The 25,387-nt window shown below is 40.8% G+C and overlaps 1 protein-coding gene and 1 pseudogene across 3 annotated transcripts in view; both read left to right on the forward strand.

Annotated features, from left to right (window-relative positions):
* Nucleotides 1-25,387, forward strand: part of PLXNA1 (plexin A1) — a 433,317-nt gene that overhangs the window by 145,133 nt on the left and 262,797 nt on the right. The gene's annotated exons all lie outside the window — the stretch shown is intronic.
* LOC109439162 (cytochrome c oxidase subunit 7C, mitochondrial) lies at nucleotides 11,584-11,772 on the forward strand (annotated as a pseudogene).

The raw sequence follows: 25,387 nt of genomic DNA on the forward strand, positions 1-25,387 counted from the left end.
TGAATTTGTGTCTGTGGGCCACAGTTCTCAAATATAGCAAATTTTCTGTTGTTTTGATCTGACACTGCTACTGTTTCGCTTCTAGCACCTGGCAGGTGGTTGCGGGGCGAGCTCTGGGAGGGGAGGGAGGGGGCAGCTAGTCTCAGTGCCTAAGGCTCCGTTCTCTGCTCGGCAGTGCGGGTTTAAACCACCGTTTTCAGCCTTTTTCCCTCAGTCTTTTCTCCGAGGTCTCTGCCGTGAGCGTTGGGTTCAGCCGTGTTATATGCTGTCCTCTCAGCCCTGTGGGCCATAAGCGGAGCCCTAGCAGTCCGAGTTCTTCCCTCTCCCGCAGCTGCGGTAGTTTCGGGAAGCAGCGAGCTCGGCGCACTGAGCCAGGTCTGCGTCCTGAGCCCGTGCGGCTCCATCTCCGGGCTTCTCCCTTTCCTCCTCCCTCCACTCGCGCGCATCTCCCACCTGTAGGTGATTTCAGTCGGTAGTGGGCCTCTTCGTCTTGCCTGTCTGCTGTGCAGGGAGTCCTTTGTGGAGTTTTTGTTGTTCGATTCTTTGTAAATTCCAGGGGAGCTTTACAGAGGCTCACCTCATTCCGTCATTTTTCCGGAAGTTGAATATTTATTTTTTTAATGGGAGGAAATACTCAGGAGCTGAGTCTGAAGAAAAATCCTTCTAGGCATTTTTAACAACAGAGAGGTGTGCCTGTCCTGAGGGGCTGAGGGCTGCAGCATGGCAAAGGTAGGGAGAGTAGTTTCACTCTGCAAGCGTGTCTGAGCTTGTTTCTAGGCTGGTCACCACAGCGCATCTCTGCTGTGTTTCCTGCCCACCAGGGCTCACAGTTCGGTAAGGACATGTAACTGAATTACTGAAATACAGGGGGACCTGGTATAAATCATAGTTCTGTCTTTTATAAGGTATATTCTGTAAAACTGGGTATGATTCTATTTTTACTTCAGTTTTTTTCTTGCATAAAATGAATTTAGCAATCCCCATATCACTGTCATTGAAAGCATTAAATAAGAACACATGTAAAACACTTGATATGCATTCACACATTCAGTGAATCTTCATTCCTTTTCAACTCTTATTTTAGGAAGCTGGAGAATTTACCTCTCTGGCTGATTTAAGAATTGCACATATCAAATTTGTCCATCCCCTTAGAATGTTTTCTAGAGTAATGTAACGCAGAGGCAGAATATAATGGTAAATACTTAAAAATTCTACTCAATTCCAGAATTTTAGTATTTTAAGATTTAATTTTGGTTTGGCTTTTAGGAAAGGAAAACTGTTTTTCAAGCAGAGATTCTAGGTTTTTTGGTTTGGTGTCATCATATTATGTAGGTGACACAACTTGGGTCCCTTGAAGGTTAAATAATGGTACTCAGCCTTACACAGTGAGTAACAAAACCAGTATAAGAGCTCTCAAGCTTTTGACTATCAGGCCATGTGTCCATTAGACCTTATTGCTCTTCTCCTGACCTGTGAGTCTCTTCTCCTCCTTCCAGAGAGATTGTACTTTAGGGAAGTTAAGATGGTTTAATTATCCTCTGTTTCTTGCTCAGAGAACATGTGTATATGTGTGTGTATGTGGTTTGTGTGGGAGAAAGACTGTAAGCAAGAGATGAGATGAGAGCCTAGGTAATACCTCACAGTAGATTTGAATGGTAACTGTGGTTTTGTGCAGGGACAGAAGGGTCACTAGCTCATATTTCTGGTTGTTGTATACAGGTGGCACTCTCACTTGCCACTGAAGTGAATCTTCTTTATTCCACCTCAGATTGCATGCTCACCACTGCTCTACCCTCTCACCTTCTTGCGGCAGTTGCCCACACATTTCTAACAAAATGTTAGAAACTTTATTCGGATTTTTCAGAGAGAAATTTTCCTCTTAGGAGAACCATACTCCTCTGACAACTATGGAATGTCTCTAGTAAAGGTGGTGTGTCTGGAGTCAATACACTCCAGGGAAGCCTCTGTCAGAATCGTGCTCCTGGGGTTAGGATTCTGTGTTTTATATGAGGAACGGTAATATCAGAATACTGCTGCCTTCAGTTGCCCCTACAGAGGGCTTCTCTGTCGGTGTGGACTTTCTTGCACATGTACTTGGGAGGTCTTTGATTTCGGCCCTCTCTGAGCCTCTCAGTTTGGCTGAAGTGGAACATGCTACCTTTTCCTCATCTCCTCAGCTCTCTCAGTGGTCCTGAGAATCAGGAGGAGGTGGCAGCACACAGGGCCCGAAGCCCAAGGTTGTGACTCTGCCAGGGAAGCTCTGGGAAAGCTGCCCTTCCAGTGACTTTTCTCCCCTTGCCTTTTCCCCATTCCTTGCCAAGTCCTTTTCCAGAGGCTCAGACGGATGAGCTGTATCTGGTCCCTGTACACCTGGTGATGGGAGAGAGAGGACTGGTGTGCCAGCGTCTTGGCCTCTACCCCTGAGACTCTGCAGGGTGCAGAGGAGAGGAGGCCTCTGAGACCTTCAGGCTCATGGACAGAGACGGCTCTCCACATGGACACATGGAAAAATTCTGTGTTTTAGAATTCTATCATGTTCCTATTTCTTCTGCCATGAATGCTAAGGAGAGATGATGAAGATGACCATGATGATGAGGAGAGGATGAGGGTTGGCACAGTCAGGGACGGAAAGGTTGTTCACAGCACAGGAATAAATGGACCTGTGGTAAATCTCCCATATTTGACATTTAGTTTCCCAGGAAGTTGGTGTTTCCCTAAAATACTGAAAGCACTGAGTCTCTGGTTTGAGCTTAGGGAATCTCCCAAATTTGTCTGCTTCTAGTTTGTTGTTCTCATGTATTTGTGGCTAGAAAATGTGGTGTACCATGTGACATCAGGGACTTTTGATCACCTACCTTAGGACCTTTTTTTTGTAAATGTATTCTTTAAAACACACCAGGAACACCTGCTTTAAAAGGTAATATATGTTCATTAAAAACTTCCTAAAATCCCTGAAAGTGTTTAAAACAAAAAATTAAAGTCTCCCCTTCCCCCATGTCACTGCAGATTCACTATGGAGAAGGGACCAATGGGAATCATTGTGGACTCTTCTGAACACATATGCTCCACCAAAGGTTCTAGCCTGGTGCAGGGTGCCCGAGCTCAGCAGGCCAGTCTACCTCTCCCTTCAGTGCTGGGTTTGCGAAGCATTCTCTGGTGTGGTATGGTTGCCTTGGGAAGGAAAACGGAAAAAAATGACAGGGCAACTCTATCATCTTTGTCAAGCAAGAATGTTGCTTTTTTTAATCCTCAAGCCTTGTGCTGTGTGCTGCTAATGTGTATTTAATAAGATGTCTCTCTCTCTGTTTTACAATGTCTGTAATTTTTGCTTCACAGTTTGAAGTGCAGCATTATAATGGAGGGGCAGGAGGAGGGAAAACTAAACGGCATGCTGGAATTCCATAAGGAGATTATCTTGTCACAGTGATGAGGTACAGGGGGTTCACCTTGCCTGCTGTGCCAAGGTATCTGAGGAGACACTGATAGACACTGAACTGTATTTCCAAAGATGAGTCGTTAATGTCTCTAAGCCAGAGTTTCCATTACTTCATTTCAAATGCACCTTCACAGTGTTGGTTCTTGAGTAGCTTTTCTTCTCTGATCATCTACGAGCTCTGACAATTAAGTTCGCGAATTCATCCTAGACAAATGCTACGTACCTCATTGCTGAATATCACTAAGGTCACCTTCGACGTACTCCCCTTGGGAAGCTATGCACCAATGCCAGCGCCTGGCCCACCCATCAAAGCAATTCTGGAACTCTTTCTGGAATGGCCATCAGCGCTGTCATATTACCCTTGATGTCCTGAATGTCATCCAAATGTCTGCCTCTCAGTATTTCCTTTATCTACTGGTAAAGAAGGAAGTCATTGGAGGCCAGATCAGGTGAGTAGAGAGGGTGTTCCAATACAGTTATTTGTTTACTGGCTAAAACTCCCTCACAGACAGTGTACCATGTGAGCTGGTGCATTGTCGTGATTCAAGAGCTATGAATTGTTGGCGAAAAGTTGAGGTTGTCTAACTTTTTCATGCAGCCTTTCAGCACTTCCAAATAGTAAACTTGGTTAACTATTGGTTTGTCCAGTTGGTACAAATTCATAATGAATAATCCCTCTGATATCAAAACAGGTTAGCAACATCGTTTTGACTCTTAATTTGGACTGACAGACTTTTTTTGGTCATGGAGAATTGGCTGACTTCCATTGGCACTTTGACACTCTTTCAGGGTTGTATCGGTACACCCATGTTTCATCACCAGTGATAACATGGCCCAAAACATCGTCTTGCCTCGCCAAAAGGTCTTGGCAAACTTCGACTCTCCTTTGCTTTTGTTCCTCAGGGAGCTCCTTTGGGATCATTTTTGCACACACCTTTGTCATGCCAAGATGTTCAGTTAAGATTTTCCTAACTGTTTATTAATGTTTCCTTGGTCTGCTATGCTTCTCACAGTCAGCTGATAATTTTGACACATAATTCGATGAATTTTTGCAAAGTTTTTGTCAGTTCTGCGCCTTATTGGCCACCTTGACTTCTCTTCATCAGAGACATGTTCTCTCCCCTCAGAAAAACATTTAATCCATTTGTACATTGCCATTTTCTTCATGGCATTATCTCCATAAACTTGGACTAATATATCCCTGATTTCACTTCCGTTCTTGCTAAGTTGAACAAGAAATTTAATGTTTGTTCGTGGCTCTCATTTAAGCTCAGACATTCTTGCGATGGCATACAAAAACACACAACAATGATGATTGCCAATCAGCAAGATAACTGCCACAGGTTGACACGAACACAGCTGTGAGACACTGATATCCCAAGGTTATGAAACCTTACTGAGCTGTTTGTGAAGTGCTGCCAATGTAAGCTCATGATGGCCAAGTTCGCGAACGCAATTGTCAGACATCGTATTTAGAGATAAAAGGGGAAAGACATAAGCTTGTTAAAGCATTGCCATTCTTAAAACAAAAAGTAGTTCTGGTAAAGAGTTTGGGTTCTGTTTAGGTCTGTGTTGTCAGTCTGCTTCTCTTGCTTTGAGGATTAGCTACAATTTGATCTAGACACTAAATTCGTCCTTTTTAATGGATACCTTCTGTTCTTTTTTTCCCAGCTGGTTTTTCCTTTATAGCACGAGGCATTTACAAAGGCGTGAATGTTCTCTCTCTGTTTCCTGAAAAGTGTTGAGCTCTGCCCAGCCCCTTCTGCCAGACTGTGTGCTCCCAAATATCATGTTTCCCCAAAAATAAGACCTACCCCGAAAATAAGCCCCACTTAAGATCGTCAGCCAGATGACACATTTAGTACCTTATGGCAATGTTCCAGAAGAAGATGACATGACTGTATTTGAATAAATGTAGATTGTTGTACATGAAAAAATAAGACACCCCCTGAAAATACACCCGACTGCATCTTTTGTAGCTAAAATTAATGTAAGACCTGGTCCTATTTTCGGGAAACACGGTGTAGGTGCTGGGTCTGAGTCACAGTCACTTTTTTGTCCTCCCAGTGTCCAGCACATGGTCTCCTGGACTCTTATGGTTAGGGAAGACCTCTGACATTCATAGATAACAGCTGCCCAGTCACTGCAAGCAGATATTTGTTGAATTTCACAGGAATTCAAGCTGGTCTGTGTGGTCTGTGTTACTGTATACTTGGTGTGGTGTGAGCTTCAGTGCCTGATTTATCCAGACTAAAAGCCGTGGAGTTTCTGAGCATTTCGAGTTATTTTATGCTTTTGATAGTTGCTCTCATCTCCTGGAATGTTCCAGTGTATGCTTTTCCCAGGTCAACAGGAAAAGTTTCAAGGTCGGCCCAGATTACCCTCCTTCTGGCAGCCTGGCTGATCCCCCCCGGGCTGGTTTCTGCTGTCACTGTGCTCCACATTTTACTTTCCTGCTTCTCTCTCATTACCTAGAATACAAATTCCTTGAAGGTGGAGTCCGTGATTGATTGAGTCATCTCTGAATCTCAAGCTTCCAACCAGGAACTTGGTGGGGACTAAAAAAAAGGTACAGAATGACTGAAGGAATCTTGTCTCTGGCTGCGCTTAGCAGAGACTGGGTACTGTGAACTATAAACTGTGTTTGCAAGGCAGAAAGTTTACCGGATCCCAACTGAAGGGACAGACAGGGTCTGGAGATGCCTGGACAAACTGCATCACCTTTGTCCTAAAATGTGTTTATTTCTTTGTAGTTTGGTCACATTTATTGTGTCAACTGGACAAAATAATTCTCCAGGTAGTCCACCAAAAGAGGGTTTATTCGGGAAAGAAAAAGAAACAAAACAACCACAGCAGTGTGAGGATACACACCTCTGGCCACACACCTCCAGCCAGCTGCCCATATGCAAAAATGTGACCTCTTCCCAAGATGGCCCCCTATATAAATAAATCCCTCTCCTGGAAGTTGGAACCATAAAGTTTTAACAGGACGTCAGGACTAGAGAGTAACAGAGAGCCCAGCTCCGCTCATAGACCTCCCAGGTAGTCATCTTAAGATGCCAGTTCACTTTTATCAATTGTCATAATATTCCTGGGATAAAATGTGTATCTGTGTTACTTTAGAAAACGGAAGCAAAGTGTGGAGAAATGACTGTTCAAAGTGGTCTTCGTAGCAGGACCAGGGCTGGGAAAACCAGCTTGTTATGACTCCTGGATCAGAGATTCATGCAGCTGGTGTCACCCTACATTCCTGATGCCTCTCCTGTGCCCCATTGACAGCTACAGTCTACTGGTGGATGCCCCACCCTGAGCCATGTAACCTTTGCCTTTCCTGGGTTGGGGGTTGCAGGGAGAAAGTCAGACAACAGAACAGCAAAAAGAAGAAACATTTAAAATTTCACAGTCGAGAGAAAGAAGACTGGTGACCTCCTGGTTCATACTTTATATGCTCTTCTGTAAATGTGTTTCCATGTCACAAAAACTTGTGGGGATTTTTATGTCATTAAATATAGATCTGCATCATTTTAAAAGGCTGCATAATATTTCATGATATGTGTAGTTTTTTAAGCACTTTCCTATTATAATACATTTAATTTATTTCCCATTTTCAATGTTAAAATCAGCACTGTAACATATATGTCTACATGTTGGCTTCTTTTGTCCATATTTCTTTTAGGTTAAATTCCTAAAAATGGCATTGCTTAGTCAAATCATATGCACATTTAAAATTATGATATATATTTTTAGATTCTCTAAGAAACATCTCCAGATAAATATTTTACTGTATATATATATATATATATATATATATATATATATATATATATACACAGTATATACATATATAAGTTTTCTAGTAAGTTTGTGGTTTTATTGTTAACTTACAACTCTTCGGTTTATTTGAAATGTATTTTAGTGTATGGAATAAAGTAGGTAGCCAACTTTTTTGTCGTCAAATTGATTAGTGGTTGTCTCTATATCATTTATTAATTAAGACATTCTTAGTCAATTGATCCATTGATTTGACATAACTTTCTTTTCATAAATTAATTTCCCATGTTTAGTTCAGGTTGTTCTGTTTCTTGTTATTCTGACTCTATCCACATAACCTATCATATATCTTGTACCTGTAATATATTCATGCTACAATGCTTCAATTTCTAAAATTTAATTTATTTTTTAAGTAAAACAGTTACATGATTGAAAATTTAAACTGTAGAAAGATAGACAATGAAACCTCTCCCCCCATCCTTTAACCCACCCACTCAGTTCCCGCCCTCCTCCATAAGGAACCACTATTACTAGTTTTTGTGAAGATTTTTTTAAATGCACATTCAAGCAAAAATGAAAATTTATTTCATTTTTACCCTTTTTACACATATGATGACATTCTGTACATACTATTCTGTACTTTTTCTTTTTTAACTTAACATTGTCTTGGAGACCTAAACTGTTTAAATTATCTGATAAGATAAAGTCTGTCCCATTGTTTTCTAAATTTTCCTCATTGTTCTTGCACATTTATTTATTTTGTTAAAGTTTAGAATTAGTTTTTCAAGTTGAAAAAACCCTATTATTTGTACTTTAATTTGGGGAAGATTGACATCTTTGTAGTATGGAATCCCTTAAATGTTTTTTTTGACAGAACTACTTACATGCAGACCTCTCTTTCTCATATTGATTTGTGTTCATTCACCAACAGATTACCTCCTGTGTTTCCTGTGTGCTGGGAGGAAGCTGTCAACATGACAGACGTGGTTTTGCCCTCCTAAAGCTTTCATGTTGGGGAAGAATTTGATAAGTAATCAGACAATTGCAGTACATTATAAATGTTATGGATAAGGAAAGCACAGAGTATATACTGGAGAAACATAGAACTCAGGAATCTTTTCTTTGTTTTATATGGAGGGGTTGTGAGTAGGGAAAGAGGTGGAGGAATTGTCAGGAAAGAGATCCAGAATTCATTTATGTCTGAACAGAGACCTTAAGATTGAGAAGGAGTTTGCCTGGTGGAAATGAAAAAATGGAGCAGAGAAAAATTTCAGGCCAGAGGGAACAACTTATACACAGACCTGAAAATGAGAAAGAATTCTCCCTGTGTGTGTGTCTGTCTCTAAGTCCAAAATTTCTCCATTTTGTAAGGATACCAGTCATATTGGATTGGGGTCTTTCCTAATGACCTCATAGCAATTTAATTAGCTCTGGACAGACTGTCTCTCCAAATAAGGTCACATTTTGAGTTATGGGGTTAGGACTCCCACACATGAAATTTTGGGGGACACAGTTCAGCCCATAACAGTTGGGGAGTGACAGTGATCTGACTTGCATTTTAAACTGACAATATTGAAGAATGGTTTGGATGGAAGGAGTGACTACTAGAGGGCATGGAAACAAGGAAACTGGCTGTGACTTCAATGAGAGATAAGGGCCTGAACTGGAGAAATGGCAGTAGACTTGCAAAGGAAGAGATGATGAAAGAGATAGCAAGGAAACAGAATTATAGAACTCGGTGATTATAAGTCTGTGAGAATTATAAAGTGCCGGTTATAAATGGGATATTGAACACAACCGTTTACCTTGTCTCCTTCCCCAAGTCCAATTGAAATGAGAATAAAAGCACTGGAATAGGATGGTGGCAGCAAATTGTGATAGCTGGAAAAAAGGTTCATGATTGGTAGATAATTGACTAAGCAGAGGAGAGACAGCTAGAGCTCAAGCCTGTAGCACAGAAACAGCTGGGCCACATCAGGGAGCCCCAGAGAGCTCCACAATCAGAGGGATCAGACATCTCTGAAAGTGAGGTGTAGGGGGTGGGGTAGAAAAAGTCTGTGTGAGCAGTAGTCAGATCCCTACTTGTGCAGTGTGGTAATTGCACCTTTTTCATACCTGCAGAAGACCCATGGATTATTCTCCAGGTTATAACCTGGTGAGATTAAAGTGGAAGGACTCTGGGTGTAGAGAAAGCAGGCATCACTGAGAATGGTACATCATGTTCAAGACCAGGTGAGACCCTTCATACCTGCTTGACTCCAAGAGCACAGGCATATCCCTCCCAGACAGGAGATTAAGCCATTCCTTTCTGGGATGTTGAAGAGTCCAAGTGAAAAGCTGGTTCAACACTGAAAGTTGGAAGTTTTTCAGTAAAATATTCTGAACCAGGTTACCCTTCCAATTGACAAATTGCTCCCATAGAAATAAAACTTGCAGCAGTTTGTTATTGCTTCATTCTTAAATATGAAGGGACGATCCCATCAAGAGATCATCAGATATTTGATAACGTTCTCTGACATGACCAAAATATAAACCAACATAAAAGACTAAACATTCAGCCTCTATAGTCCAAAACAAACAAACAACCAAACAAAGAAAAAGGGAACACAGGAAACAGTGCAGGGGAGCAGAAGAAAACCATTTTTACAGTTTAAAATTATCCTTAGATTAGAGGAGATGTTGTATTCATAAAATAAGAACAGGAGCTATTAAAAATAACATTTTAGGAAAAGAGAGCTCTTAGAAATGAAAAATATGATAACAGGAATGAAAAATTCAGTTGAGGGGCTCGAAAATATCCTTGAGACATTCTCCCAGAAATTAGAACAAAAAGACCGATGAAAACTATGAGAGAAACATTAGGAACATCAGAGACTTCGTTTAGGAGGTCAAACACCCAAATAATAGCAGTACCAGAAAGAAAACTGAAGAAATTATCAATGAAATGATTTCAGAAAGTTTTCTAGAACTGAGGAACAAGGGCTTCCAGATTTAGAGGGCCCCTTAGCTTTTGAGAATTGTTCTATACCAGGCTACATCTTCATGAAGTTTTAGAACATAAACAAAACCGATCCTACAGGTTTCTAGAGAGAAGAACATATTATCTATCTATTGCTGCATAGCAAATTACTCCAAAACAAAGTGGCTTAGAACAGGGAGAGGCAAATGTTTTCTTAAAGTACGTATTTTAGTCTTGTGTGCCATATAGTTTACTCAGCTCTGCCACTGCAGTACAAAAGCAGGCATGGATTATACCTAAATGAGTGGTTATGACTGTTCCAATAAAACTTTATTTGCAAAAGCACATGGCCCCTCCAGGGCTGTAGTTTGCCAATCCTGGCTTAGAACAATATTTATGTAGCATGGTTTCTGTGCCTTAGCAGGGTCATTTGGCTCTGGGTCTCTCACAAGGCTGCTACTGAGGTGTTGGTTAGGGCTACAATCCAACCAAGCTTGACTAGGGTGGATCTGCTTCCTCGCTTATTCATGTGGCTGTTTGCAGGGTTCAGTTCCTGTGCACCATTGCATGGAGGGCCTCAGTTCCTTGCCACTAGGTTCTCTCTATAAGCAGCTTGGTTCATCAGAGTGAACATGAATAAGACAGAAGCCACAGTCTTTTGTAACCTTGGAAGTGACATCGCATCAGTTTTACCATACTCTCTTTGTTAGTAGCAAGTCACTAGGTCTAGCCCACGTTCAAGGGGAGGGAATTGCCATTAGAAGGGTGCAAACACCGGGAGATGGGGATCACTGGGGCCACCTTAGAAGGCTATATAACTCAACAGAAAAAGAGAAGAGGTTATGTACAAAGGGTTAAGAATCAGTGTCTTCATACAACAGCAACACTGGAAGCTACAAGACAGTGGAACAATGTCTTTACGATTCCTAAAAGGAATAAACATTTAATTCCAGAGAAAACCAAGTTATACAAGAATGGCACTATAACAGCTCATCTATGAATAATATTTACACAGTCCTGTAAATACTAAATATTGATCTATACAAATGTTATGATCAAACCTATTGGGATAATGGGGCAAGGGAAGATATATATAGAGTTAATGTGTAAGGGAGCGCAATCCGCATCTTTCGTAGCAGTAAGTCAGTAGATGGCAGAATTAGAAACGTGGAGGCAGATACTTGAAGAAACAGCTAAAATAATCTCAGTTGCCTCTGGGAAAATGAGAAGTGAGACAGACATAAATAGACTTATGTATTATTTGATGTTAATAGAAATGAACTTTAAAAAGAAAGATCTACTCTTTTGGTCCTTGCACGTAGGGGAACAAGGTTGTGAAAAAAGAAGGACTTGGTGTGATACCACGATTTCCTCTGTTTTCGGTCTCTGTGCCTTTCCCAAGCCTCCCAACAGCGCTATGATGGGACAGAACATCTGGAGATTTATAACCTCTGGGGTCCATAGTAGCCACGATGAGGAGGGCCCAGGGAAGAATTTGATATTTTCTGTGGAAAAAAAGAGGTGGTTGCTAGAGATGACTCTGTACTTTGGAGCTGGATTTGCTGCACCTTACTTTACAGTAAGACACAAACTGCCTAAGAAATAAGGATGTTTTAGTTAACGCATGAACAGACATGAAGAGGAGCATTTTAAGAGGTACAGTCACGATGAAACGTGCTTCAAACTGTTGAACTCAACATACTAGATATGTTTGTAAATAAATTTATGGCATGAAAAAAAGAGAGAGGCGATCTAAATGCAGTGTTGTATCCGGGATTGGATTTTGGAGAACAGGAGGACAATAGTGGAAAAATGTAAAATCTGAATAGTCTTGAGTTTAATTAATAGTAAAGTTAGCCTCTTAATTGGGATAAAAGTGTCATGGTAATGTAAGATGTTAGCATCAGGGGAAAGGGGCATTCGCCTGGAGAATGCAGGAACTCATCTTTTTTTTTTTTTTTTAATTTATTTCGGTGACAATTGTTAGTAAAATTACATAGATTTCAGGTGTACTATTCTGTATTACATCATCTATAAATCCCATTGTGTGTTCACCACCCAGAGTCAGTTCTCCTTCCATCACCATATATTTGATCCCCCTTACCCTCACCCCCCCCTTACCCTCTGGTAACCACTAAACTATTGTCTGTGTCTATGAGTCTTTGTTTCTCATTTGTTTGTCTTGTTCTTTTGTTGGTTTTGGTTTATATACCACATATCAGTGAAATCACATGGTTCTCTACTTTTTCTGTCTGACTTATTTCGCTTAGCATCATACTCTCAAGATCCACCCATGTTGTCACAAATGATCCTATATCATCTTTTCTTACCGCCGAATAGTATTCCATTGTGTATATGTACCACAACTTCTTTATCCATTCATCTATCAAAGGACATTTTGGTTTTTCCATGTCTTGGCCACCATAAACAAAGCTGCAATGAACATTGGAGAACACTTGTCTTTATGTATAAATGTTTTCAGATTTTTTGGGTAGATATCCAGTAGAGGGATTGCTGGGTCATATGACAATTCTATTCGTAATTTTTTGAGGAACCTCCACACTGCCTTCCATAACGGCTGCACCAGTCTGCATTCCCACCAATAGTGTATGAGGGTTCCTTTTTCTCCACAGCCTCTCCAACACTTGTTACCATTTGTCGTGTTGATGACAGCCATTCTGACTAGGGTGAGGTGATATCTCATTGTAGTTTTTATTTGCATTTCTCTGATGATTAGTGATGTTGAGCATTTTTTCCCATGTCTATTTGCCATTTCTGTGTCCTCTTTGGAGAAATGTCTCTTCAGGTCGTCTGCCCATTATTCAACTGGGTTGTTTGTTTTTTGTTGTTGAGTTGCATGAGTTCCTTGTACATTTTGGATATTAGCCCCTTATCGGAGGCACTGTTTGCAAAAATCTTCTCCCATTCAGTTGGTGGCCTCTTTATTTTCTCGATGGTTTCTTTTGTTGTGCAGAAGCTTTTAAGTTTCATATAGTCCCATTCGTTTATTTTAGCTTTTACTTCCATTGCCTTTGGAGTCAAGTTCATAAAATGCTCTTTGAACCCAAGGTCCATAAGTTTAGTACCTATGTTTTCTTCTATGCAGTTTATTGTGTCAGGTCTTATGCTTAAGTCTTTGATCCATTTTGAATTAATTTTGGTACATGGTGACAGAGAGCAGTCCAGTTTCATTCTTTTCCACCTGGCTATCCAATTCTCCAGCACCCTTTATTGAAGAGGCTGTCTTTTCTCCATTGTGTGTTTTTTTACTTCTTTGTCAAAAATTAACTGTCCGTATTTATGTGGTTTAATTTCTGGGTTCTCACTTCTATTCCATTGGTCTATGTGTCTGTTTTTCTGCCAAAACCATGCTGTTTTGATTATTGTAGCTCTATAGTACAAGCTAAAGACTGGGAGTGTGATACCTCCAGTATCGTTCTTTTTTCTTAAGATTGCTTTGGCTGTTCGGGGTCTTTGTGGATCCAAACAATCTGATGATTTTTTGTTCTATTTCTCTAAAAAATGCCATTGGGATTTTGATGGGGATTGCATCAAATCTATATATTGCTTTCGGTAATATGGCCATTTTAACTATGTTGATTCTTCCACTCCATGAGCACAGAATGTCTTTCCATTTCTTTGTGTCTTCTTCAACTTCTTATAAAAATGTCTTGTAATTTTCAGCATATAGGTCTTTCACATCCTTGGTTAAGTTTATTCCTAGGTATTTTATTCTTTTTGCTGCAATTGCAAAAGGAATTGTTTTTTGTATTTCTTTTTCTGAGATTTCATTGTTAGTAAATAGGAATGCAATGGACTTTTGTACGTTGATTTTGTAGCCAGCAACTTTACTGTATTCGTTGATTGTTTCTAATAGCTTTTTGGTGGAGTCTTTAGGGATTTCTATATATAGCATCATCTCATCTGCAAAGAGTGACGATTTAACTTCTTCATTCCCAATTTGGATGCCTTTTATTACTTTCTCTTGCCTGATTGCTCTGGCAAGGACTTCCAATACTACGTTGAAAAGCAGAGGTGATAGGGGACAGCCCTGTCGTGTTCCTGAACATAGAGGAAAGTGCTTCAGTTTTTCACCATTAATTATGAGATTAGCTGAGGGCTTGTCATATATGGCCTTTATTATGTTAAGGTATTTTCCTTCTATACCTATTTTGTTAAGTATTTTAATAATAAATGGATGTTGTATCTTGTCAAATGCTTTTTCTGCATCAATTGATATAATCATATGATATTTGTCCTTCATTTTGTTTATGTGATGTATCACATTGATGGATTTGCGTGTGTTGAACCATCCTTGTGCCCTGGGGATGAACCCCAATTGGTCGTGATGAATAATCTTTTTAGTGCATTGTTGTATTCGATTTGCTAGAATTTTGTTTAGGATTTTTGCTTGTGTGTTCATCAGAGATATTGGTCTGTAGTTTTCTTTTTTGTGTTGTCCTTACCAGGTTTTGGTATCAGGGTAATGTTGGCCTCATAAAATGAGTTAGGGAGTACTGTCTCTTCTTCAATTTTTTGGAAGAGTTTGAGCAGGATTGGTATTAGATCCTCTTTGAAGGTTTGGTAGAATTCACTAGTGAAGCCATCTGGTCCCGGACTTTTGCTTTTGGGAAGGTTTTGGATGACTGATTCAATTTTTACTGGTGATCGGTCTGTTTAGATTTTCCAGTTCTTCATGGTTCAGCCTTGGAAGGCTATATGTTTCTAAGAACTTGTCCATTTCTTCTAGGTTATTGAATTTGGTGGCATATAGTACTTCATAGTATTCTTGGATGATCCCTTGTATTTCTGTGGTGTCCGTGATAACTTCCGCTTTTCATTTCTGATTTTGTTAATTAGCGTCTTCTCTCTTTTTATCTTAGTGAGTCTAGCCAAGGTTTTGTCAATTTTGTTAATCTTTTCAAGGAACCAGCTCTTGGTCACACTGATTTTTCTATTCTTTTTGTTCTCTATTTCATTTAGTTCTGCTCTGACTTTTGTTATTTCCTTTCTTCTGCTGACCTTGGGTTTCACTTGTTCTTCTTTTTCTAGTTCTTTAAGGTGTGACATGAGGCTATTTATTTGGGATTTTTCTTGTTTCTTGAGATAGGCGTCTAATGATATAAATTTCCCTCTTAAAACTGCTTTCACTTCATCCCAAAAATTTTGGTAGGATGTATTTTCATTGTCATTTGTTTCTATGTATCTTTTGATCTCTCCTCTAATTTCTTCTTTGACCCAGTCGTTCTTTAAAAGTATGTTGTTTAATCTCCATGTATTTGTGTTTTTTCTTGCTTTCTTTTTGCAGTTGATATCCAATTTCAAAGCCTTGTGATCAGAGAATATGCTTGGTATGATTTCAATCTTCTTAAATTTGCTGAGGCTGATTTTATGTCCCAATATATGGTCTATCCTTGAGAATGTTCCATGTACACTAGAAAAGAATGTATAGTCTGATGTTTTAGGATGAAGTGCTCTATATATGTCAATTATGTCCATTTCATCTAATGTGTCATTTAGGGCTGCTATTTTGTTATTTATTTTCTGTTTGGATGATCTATCCATAGCTGTCAATGATGTATTTAAGTCCCCTAGTATAATTGTGTTTTGGTCAATTTCTCCCTTTAGTTCTGTTAGTAGTTGCTTGGTATATTTCGGTGCTCCCTGATTGGGGGCATAAATATTGATGACTGTTATGTCTTCTTGTTGTATAGTCCCCTTTACCGTTATGAAATGTCCATCTTTGTCTCTTATTACCTTTTTCACCCTGAAGTCTGTTTCATCTGATATCAGTGTGGCTACACCTGATTTTCTCTGGATACCATTTGCTTGGAGTGTCAATTTTCACCCTTCACTTTGAGTCTGTGCTTGTTCTTGTAGCTGAGATGTGTCTCTTGGAGACAGCATTTGGTTGGGTTTAGTGTTTTATCCAGTCTGCTACTCTGTGCCTTTTTATTGGTGAGTTTACATTTAGGGTGATTATTGATATGTGAGGATTTCCTTTCATTTTATCTTTAGTTTTCTGGTAAGGCTGTGTCTCCATTGTTTTTTTGCTTTTTTTTATTGTCTGTTATTTCTGTGTGGTAGTATTCTATGATGTTTTCCTCTGTTTCTTCTTTTATTACAGTATATATTTCAGTTCTGGTTTTTTTTTTTTTTGAGTGGTTATCCTTAAGTTTATGTAAAAGAAAGTTTGATATTTAGAATATTCCATTGTCTTCAGCGCACTTACTTTCTCCATTCCCACATTCCGATTCAGGCTTTACTCTCCCCCTTTTAATGTTTTGGTTGCCACAAATTGTCCCTGTTGATGGTGGTCGAATAGCCTCCTTTAGTATTTTTTCTAGTGCAGGTCGTGTATTAGAAAATCCCCTCAGGTTCTGTATGTCTGGAAAGGTCTTTATTCCTCTTTCATATCTAAAGTATATCTTTGCTGAACATATTATTCTTGGCTCATAATTTCTCTCCTTCAATAGTTTGAATATTTGGTTCCACTCCCTCATGGCTTGTAGAGTTTCTGCTGAGAAATCTGATGATAATCTAATGGGCTTTCCTTTGTAGGTTACCATCTTCTTTTCTCTGGCTGCCTTGAGGATTCTTTCTTTTTCGTTGATTTGAGACAGCTTCAATACAATGTGCCTTGGAGAAGGCCTGTTGGGATTGAGGTAACTAGGTGTTCTATTTGCTTCTTGGATTCGAGGATCCAGTTCTGTCCACAAATTTGGGAACTTCTCATCGACAATTTGTTTGAATATATTCTCTGTTCCCTTCTCTCTCTCTTCTCCTTCTTGTCTGCCCATTATTCTTATATTGCTCTTTCTGATGGAGTCTGAAAGTTCTTGTAGAGTTATTTCATTTCTTTTAAGTCTCAAGTCTCTTTCTTCTTCCATCTGTGTCAAGTCCACAATTCCATCTTCAGTGTCACTGCTTCTTTCCTCCATCTGGTCAACTCTACTACCTAAGCTGGTTATTTCATTCTTAATTTCTTCTATTGAGTTCTTAATCTGCAGAAATTCTATTTGGTTCTTTTTTAAAATTTCAATCTCTTTCGTAAAATGCTAATGTTGTTCTTTGATTGTGTTTCTGAGTTCATTAAACTGCCTTTCTGTGTTTTCTTGCATTTCGTTGAGTTTTTTCAGAACTGCAATCTTGAATTCTCTGTCATTTAAGTCACATATTTCCATATCTTTAAGTTCCTTTTCTGGAGACTTTTCACTTTCTTTCTGAGCTGTCTTGTTGCCTTGGTTATTCATGGCAATTGCTGATTTATTATTTCTCTTCCTAGACATCTACAGGAGTGGCTTCTGCAACAGGTTGATAGGAAGAGGTCTTTCTTTTGTTTTCCAGTACTTGTTGGTAGAATGTTTTATTTTCTCTCCGACTGCAGCCTTTTTTTCTCTCTCACATGGTAGTGCTATGTTTTCTCTGCACTATTCCAGCTTCTCACAGAATGTGGGGATTCCCTGGGAGATGGGCTTCTCCTCTGTTAATAGTTCGCCTGGATCACAGGGTGCAGTGTCCGTTTGGGTATGTGGAGAGCGTTTGAAGTTCCAAAGGTCTTCCTGCACCAGATTCAAAGCCTGTGAGTTTCAGCAGTTCTGTTTACTCCTGCAGAGATCTGCCCAGATAGGTGGGGCCAGGGGCGGGGTGAGTTGCTAGAGGTGGCCCAGAACAATGGCAGCGACCACCACCACAGCGAATCCTGCTTCCACAGCTCCCTTCCCTTTGCCAGAACTAGTTGTGCTGCAAATCTGTCTGTCGTCGACAGTTCTCGGAACAGCAAATATTCTGTTCTTTTGATCTGTTACTGCTACTGTTCTGTTTCTAGCACCGGGCAGGTGGGGGTGGGGCGAGCTCTGGGAGAGTAAGGAGGGGGCGGCTAGTCTCATTGCCTAAGGCTTCCGTTCTGTGCTTGGCAGTCAGGGCTTAAAGTACCGTTTTTAGCCCTCTTCCCTCAGTCTTTTCTCCGAGGTCTCTGCTGTGAGCGTTGGGTTCAGCCGTGTTATATGGTGCCCCCTCAGCCCTGTGGGCCATAAGCAGAGCCCTAGCAGTCCGAGTTCTTCCCTCTCCCGCAGCTGCGGTAGCTCCGGGATGCAGCGAGCTCAGAGCACTTAGCCAGGTCTGCGTCCTGCGCCCCCGCGGCTCTGTCTCTGCACTACTCCCTTCCCTCCTCTCCCGCTTGCACGAGAGTTATAGTTGTTCCATTTGTTGTAAATTCCTGTGGAGATTTACAGAGTCTCACCTCATGCCGCCATTCTGATGATAGGAACCCCTGTTTTATCTTTTACACCTTTGGTAAATCTAAAGTATTCCAAATTAGAAAGCTTATTGCAAGGAAAAAGAAAAAGACAAAATGAAGAAGGCTCAGTGTTGATGCTCTCAGGCTACAGAGTGGATGATGGGTACTTCCTGAGCTATGGACATAAGAAGAGGAGCAGGCTTTATGGGTAGGTGGGGTGGGGGAAGAGGACAGGCACAGTTGTAGACACTTCAGAGAAGTCTGTGTATGCAAGTACATCTACTGTCCTGTAGGCAGGACCTCCAGATTAGAGACCGTGAGTGAGAGTCACCAGTCCATGGGTCATTGATTGGGAACAGATGGGATGTATCTATGGAATATGTGTGAGAGAGAAAAGAAAAGGACTTGGGACAGAGCTCTAATGAATACCAAAATAATTGGTGGAAAAGTGCTGTTTTTTTTACAGTTTGTGTTTCAATTCTAATTGTAGTTCTTTGTGTTTATTCACTGATTTTTATGAGAACAGTTACTGAACTTCTATATAATATTACAATTCTAATCAAGAGCTAACAAACCTCAAAGCCTGTGGAAGCCATGCAGAATTAATTGGGTGGAACTGACCTTGTATTTAGGTAATAGGGCATGGTGTAGACTATGGCAATCTGAAGTGTGCTGGTTCTGCTCGGGGGTGAGGGAGGGGGAGAAACTCCATCTCCAGCTCCTGTTGATTGTTGGTAGGTAGGAATGTGGGTGTAATAGTGGCACTTTTTGTATTTTTCTAAATCAGAAATAATAGAGGTTTATGTGAAATCTTCCAATTTTTAAGTGTTGGCAATTAGTTATTTTTAATCTTTGCTAACCAAATAGAACATATCAGTTGACAGAAAGTGGCTTGCAGGCTACTTGTCTGTGACCTCTATTCAAATTCTTTCCTGTGTGTGTGTGTGTGGCCACTTTTGTGTTCGTTCCCCTGCCTGAAAACCTTTATATATTTAATGTATAGTACCCTAGCAGACTGGCAATGAGGTGTTTGTTGAGGCTGTTGACAAATATGGACCTAGGACATATTCCTACATAGTCCTGTTTATTAAATCCCTGTGCCTCAGAAGCACTGGCTTACTGATGTGAACTGAATGCCGTCTGCCAGACATTTAGCTTCTTGCTTAAAGAGAATTTATCTCATTGTTTTCCTTTGTCATTGGTGACCATGCCATAGGGGACAGGGTCTAATTTCCTGCCAAAGTGAGATAATGTGACCCTAAGACCTGTGGGCCTATTTTTCTAGCCTAGAAGATTACTCTATCTAGGCAGGACTAGCTCTTCATACAGCCGTGCCAGAACATGGCCTATATTTTCCTTTTGGGTATTTGCAAATGAATTTTGTGTTTTTATTTCCATGCCCATACTGCTGGTGGTAGTCAGGGAAGAACATAGATTTAGTATTGGAAGAAAAAAAATCAAAACCCTGTAATGAAGTTGGTGGACCTGCAGTTTTCCAGTCTCGTATCCTGTATCCTGGAAGTTCTTTGTAAATGCACACATCACAGTGGCTCTTCACCAGGTGATTCAGGCACATTCTCAGTCCTCCATGAAGTCTTAGAAATACCAGATTTCCTGGAATGGATTTGGCCACTTTCCTGAGAGCTCCAAATGCAAATTTGGAGATAAAGATCTGGTTTCTTTCCCTTCCTTTCTCTATGTGGCCCGATTGAAGTCTTTAGTCCACATGTGACTTTGAATTTGGAGAAAAAAAAACATTACAAGTATTTTTCACATGATCAGTTATTAACCTCATTTTAAAAATTGGCAAGATCATCTTTTTCTGGCTTCTAATGTATCTAAAGAATGTTTTCCTGTTTATGTTATGCCTTTAGAGTTGCATCTCATTTCTTGCTTAAATTTTATGATACTACTTTTTGTGGATGACTCTTTCTTTATTTGCCTATTTATTGGAAACTTGGTATCTTTTTTTTTTAAGTATAGATGGTATACAATATGCTAGCTTCAGGTGCATAGTATAGTGATTCCACATTTATATACCTTATGATGTGATCACCACACTAAGTCAGTCTAGTAACCATCTGTCACCCTGCAAAGTTATTGCCTGCCATTTTTATACGTACCTTTGAATGACCCAGTATATTTTATCTCCTCATCCTGGAAGTGTCCTGTTGGAGGTGCTGGTGTCTGTGGCTTCTCTTCCTCCAGGCAGTCTTGGAATCTACCATTATTATATGTACATAATGCTTGCTTTATATATTATAAATCTGATTAAGTTTGTAAAAATGAAACTTTTTAAGTACTAGTATGAATCTTTTTTTAGGGAGTCAGCATAGTGTTGTAGAAGGATATGGGATTTAGAATCAGAAATTAGATCAGATATTTCGTGTGAAATTTCTTACCTCTAACAAGCAGTGGGTCAATAAATCTTAAAATTAAAAATTGTTTTGATGTTTTGAATTCACATCCCATTTTGCCTTTTGCTGGTTAAGTGATCTTGGACAAGTGAGGTCACTTCTCTGAACCTTGGCATTCTCATCCTGTTGATAGGGATGCTGTCACTGTCTATTGACCATATTTGACTATTATTAGGATTAAATGCGGTTGTGGGTAAGTTAGTTCAGAATTAATGTCAGTAAATTACGTTGCTGCTGTTATTTTAAAATATGCTAGGGCAGTTTGCTGTTTGAAGAAAACATAGGAATATGAATGATTACCTTACTTAAATGAGTTTTCCTAAAGTTGCAGCTACCTCTGCACTGTAATCCTCAGTGAGAGGAAGAACTGTAAGAAATGTAACTCTGGCACTATTGAGTGCTTTTACCCACATTAGCTCCTTGAATCATAACAAACACGTATTGAGAAAGGCCTTAGTTTTATTTTTGCAAATTAAGATAGGGAGACCATATTGCCAGGACTGCCTGGCTGGAGAGCCCACTCTCCTGTCCTGTACAGGGTAGCCTGGACATCCGTCAATTGGCCTGGCACATGCTGGATCCAGGGCCCACCCTCGCCTGCTTCTTTCCTGACTAGTCAGGGTTCCAGGCCGTTGTGTCAGTCTTAGACACAGAGCTGGTCTAGTTGGGGCCAGGAGGGTTTCTGCCCAGAGTGAACCTCAAAGCATTAGTTAGTTGCAGGACACTAGCTGCAGCTTGAGGGAGCTGCCAGGAAGCTGTTCTAGATTTTTAGAATTCTCATCCAGATGAGAAAGAGTCCAAGTCCAAATCAGTATTTGTGGGGATAAAGGATGGAGTTCCCCCAAAGGGATTGTTTTGAATCCAGCATTACACTTAGCTAACTTTGTTAGGCTTATTGCACCAAGAATATTGATGTGTGGCTTTTCTTGATTTTATATTTCTGGATCTAGACACAATTTTCAAGGGTGGGCTATTGACCTGAAATCATATGTGGTAAGAAAGAAATATAGATAGGAAAGATCTCTCTGTTGAGGAAAGACATAGGTTTGTTTTAAAAGGGTTGGAAGCGGCTCTTTGTCACCTTAAGGGAATTTGTCTCTTTCTTCTGAAGCACAGGCAGAAAGCAGTTTATGAATCTCACCCAAACTAGGGACGGCTTCAGTTTGGTGCATGATGAGCCTTGGAGAAAACATAGAAACAAATTAGTATCCTAAGCCCTTTTGTTGCAGGGTTATGTTTTCAGCAGGCCTTGTTTTATTTTTTACCTTGTCCTTAAATCTTGGTGCTCCCCAGGGTTATATCTTTTTTTTTTTTGAATAGATGTCTCTTTGGGTGACTTCCTACTTTCCCATGGTTTCAGTTGTCCTCAATGCTAGAGACTCCTAATTCTGTGCACGTCCAGGTCAGATTTCTCTGTCTCATTTTCCTAGTCTGCTCTTGTCCTGGTGTTCTTTAGGTAGGTTAACAACAAGCTGGAAACCTGGTTAGCACTTTCTGACTCCTCCCTCTCTCTCACCTGGTTTCAGTTACAAGTCTTATTTGCTTAATCTTAAGTTTTCCCTCTTATGTCAATCCTCCTTTCTTCCCACAACCACTCTTAATAGTCTTGGCCCTAGCTGCTGCTCTGTAGGCTGTTGGTCCCTATCTGACCTCTCTGTCAGTAGTCCTTGTTCCCTGGGGATCCATCCTCCATTCTGACCCCAGAATTATCCATCAGAAAATCATGCCTGATGATGCTACACCTTTGGTCAAAACCATGCAAGGATTCCCTTCATTTCTGTTACCAAGTCCCAGCCCTATAGCCTAGCAGTCAAGGAGCTTAGCTCTGCCTCTTGTTGGCCTCATCCCAGCTTTTCCCCAACGAAGAGGCCTGCACCCCTACTGGAGACGCAGAACTTCTCACCATTTACAAAAGACTGCAATTCTATCCCTCTGTGCTTTGCTTGTAATGTACCTTCTGCTTCGAAGGTGCTTTTCCCGGTCCTCTGCCTGGGGAAAAGATATCTGCTACATCAAGCTCAAGTGTCCTCTTCTCTCTGAGTGCCCTTCTGATTCTTCCCCCTCTTTCTCTTCCTCCTCTGCCTCTTTTTCCTCTTCCTTTAGAGCACTGTTTCCACCTGTAGGCCAGGATGTGCTTGAGGACTATTGTTATTTGTATTATTTTCTCCAGCAACAGTGTAAACTGTGTGCTTGAAGCAGATTTGTCTAGAGGATGACGAGAGCCTAGCACAGAGCCAGACACACAGGCTTTGTCGTATTGGACATGACTAAACAAACAACCAATGTCCAGGTGGTTGTATGGACTGTGGAGCCATTGCTTGGCTCTGTTGGGGTGACCACCTGGATTTCTCACAGCTCACATTTTCTTTGTAGTACTGTGTTTCCCCGAAAATAAGACCTAGCCAGATAATCAGCTCTAATGCATCTTTTGGAGCAAAAATTAATATAAGACCCAGTCTTACTTCACTATCATATAAAACTGGGTATAATATAATATAATATAACATATAATATAATTCCTGGTCTTATTTTACTATAACATAAGGTCGAGTATAATATAATATAATATAATATAATATAATATAATATAATACTGGGTCTTATATTAATTTTTGTTCCAAAAGACACATTAGAGCTGATTGTCCGGCTAGGTCTTATTTTTGGGGAAACAGGGTAGATGTGCCCAGTGATGGACTTTTCCAGCCAGCCAGTTATCATTGGCAAAGGAAGCTTGTTTCCCTTCTGGAACCATCTGTCTTCTAGAATCTCGGGACTCCTTAAGATGCTGGGTGTGGGCCTGAGGGGTTAGGACAGAGGAGGTTCCTGTCAGCTTGTTCATGAGCTCTATCCTGTAAACAGATTCACCAGTGATGGAGCACAAATGGAATCTTGCATATGCACCAGGGAACGTGTTATTTAAAGGAATCCTGCTGGGGGAAGCTCCTATACCTCATACAATCATCTACCACTCTCTCTGGGTGGATTATGGTGAGTGAACTCAGGGCCTGTGCCTCATGTGCAATGTTCTTGCCTGTCTGTTGTAATGACTGGAAGCCAGAAGGCAGCAGAGCACTACAGAAAAGAGAAATGCAGTTTTGTTGTTTCTTTGTAATTGAATACCTTGGGGTTTTGTCAGATAGATGGTCCTCTTTTTTTTTTTTTTAGGTGAGAAGCTTTCCTGGTAAATGCCAGAAAGCCACTTCTAGAGCGTTGATAGTTACCCAAAAAAGGCCCTGGCTATCTCTCCCTGTCAGCTGACTGTGTATTTACACATCTGTAATGTCATATAGAGAAGGCCTAGTGTCTGCGAGTCTGCTTTGGGAACACTCCAGGTGCATGATCTTCCCTGCAGGGCCCTGGCACCAGGGTCAGTCAGATGCTATCCAGCTTACTTGTTCATAGTGCTGCTGTCATTCTCTCTGCTGAACCCCGTGCAGTTCCCAACTTTGTAGGTGGCAGGCAAGGCTGCATCCGAGCCTTCTTCCCTTCCATGAACTTCCTGCCTCAGCTGGCTCGCATTCCTCTCTCTTCTGTGCCCTGTCTGCACTATCTTTGGGGGTCTGGGAATCTGCTGTCAGCCCAGGTGCCAGCACCCCATTTTCTACTTGAAATGCATTCTCTCCAGGTCTCGGTTGAATGCCATCAAGGGGTCATAGAATGTGCTAGTTCAGTCACATAAACCTGGGCTGGAATCCTGACTTGGCCGCTGTCCAGCTCTGGCTTTGGGCATTTCACCTCCTCCCTCAAAGCCTCTCCCCTGTAGAAGGTGCCTGGTGCCTGTCAAGATGACTGAGATGACCTGTGCAGCAACGTTGGCAGTGGGAGGTTTTCATGAATGTCTTCCTGCTCTCTTTCTTTTATGTAGCTCTCTTGCCTCATCTTCCTAACTGTAAGGAATCTTTTCCATCTCTGAGTTCTTATGCATTTCGTAGCCCTAGTGGTAGAACTTGATACTTCCCACCTTTATTGTAATTATTATGGATGAGCTTCTCATCTTTCTCAGATGCTTTGGCAGTGGTTAACTCTCTCCCACAAAGCCTAGCCCAGCCCCTCGCTGGGGTTTCAGGTTCTGTACATGCTTGCTGAGTGTGTTCCATCAAGTTCTAACTCAGCCTCCCAGAGGTGACCGGATCCCCTTGGAGACAGCCAGCCTGCCTTTCATTATGTTTATTACCTGTACTGGCTTGGAGTCTATATTAAAATGTATTTTTTTAAGAGGAAATAAATGAAGGCAAATGAAGCAATAGCTTATCCATGTGGGCCCAATGTTCTCTAATATAGATCACCATGGCAACATGGTGGACTTCGCATTTCACCAGTTAAGAAGATGAACTCTTCTGCCCACAGATGCTAAGCGGATTGGCCACCATTACCCAATGCTCCCTGTAGAGGTCTCTTCCTGAAAGGCAGTGAACCGCATTACCAGGAACCTTTCCTTGCCAGGGGTAAAACAGACAGCCTCCCTAGTTCTTTGCATCTCCCATGTCTCCCTATCTTCTGATTCCATTCTCTGTGACAACCTGGTCCTTCCTGCTACAGGCCTTAATGGCATTGCCAGTTGGTCT

The sequence above is a fragment of the Rhinolophus sinicus genome, linkage group LG09 (assembly GCF_036562045.2).
Source record: "Rhinolophus sinicus isolate RSC01 linkage group LG09, ASM3656204v1, whole genome shotgun sequence".
NCBI classification, from domain to species: domain Eukaryota; kingdom Metazoa; phylum Chordata; class Mammalia; order Chiroptera; family Rhinolophidae; genus Rhinolophus; species Rhinolophus sinicus.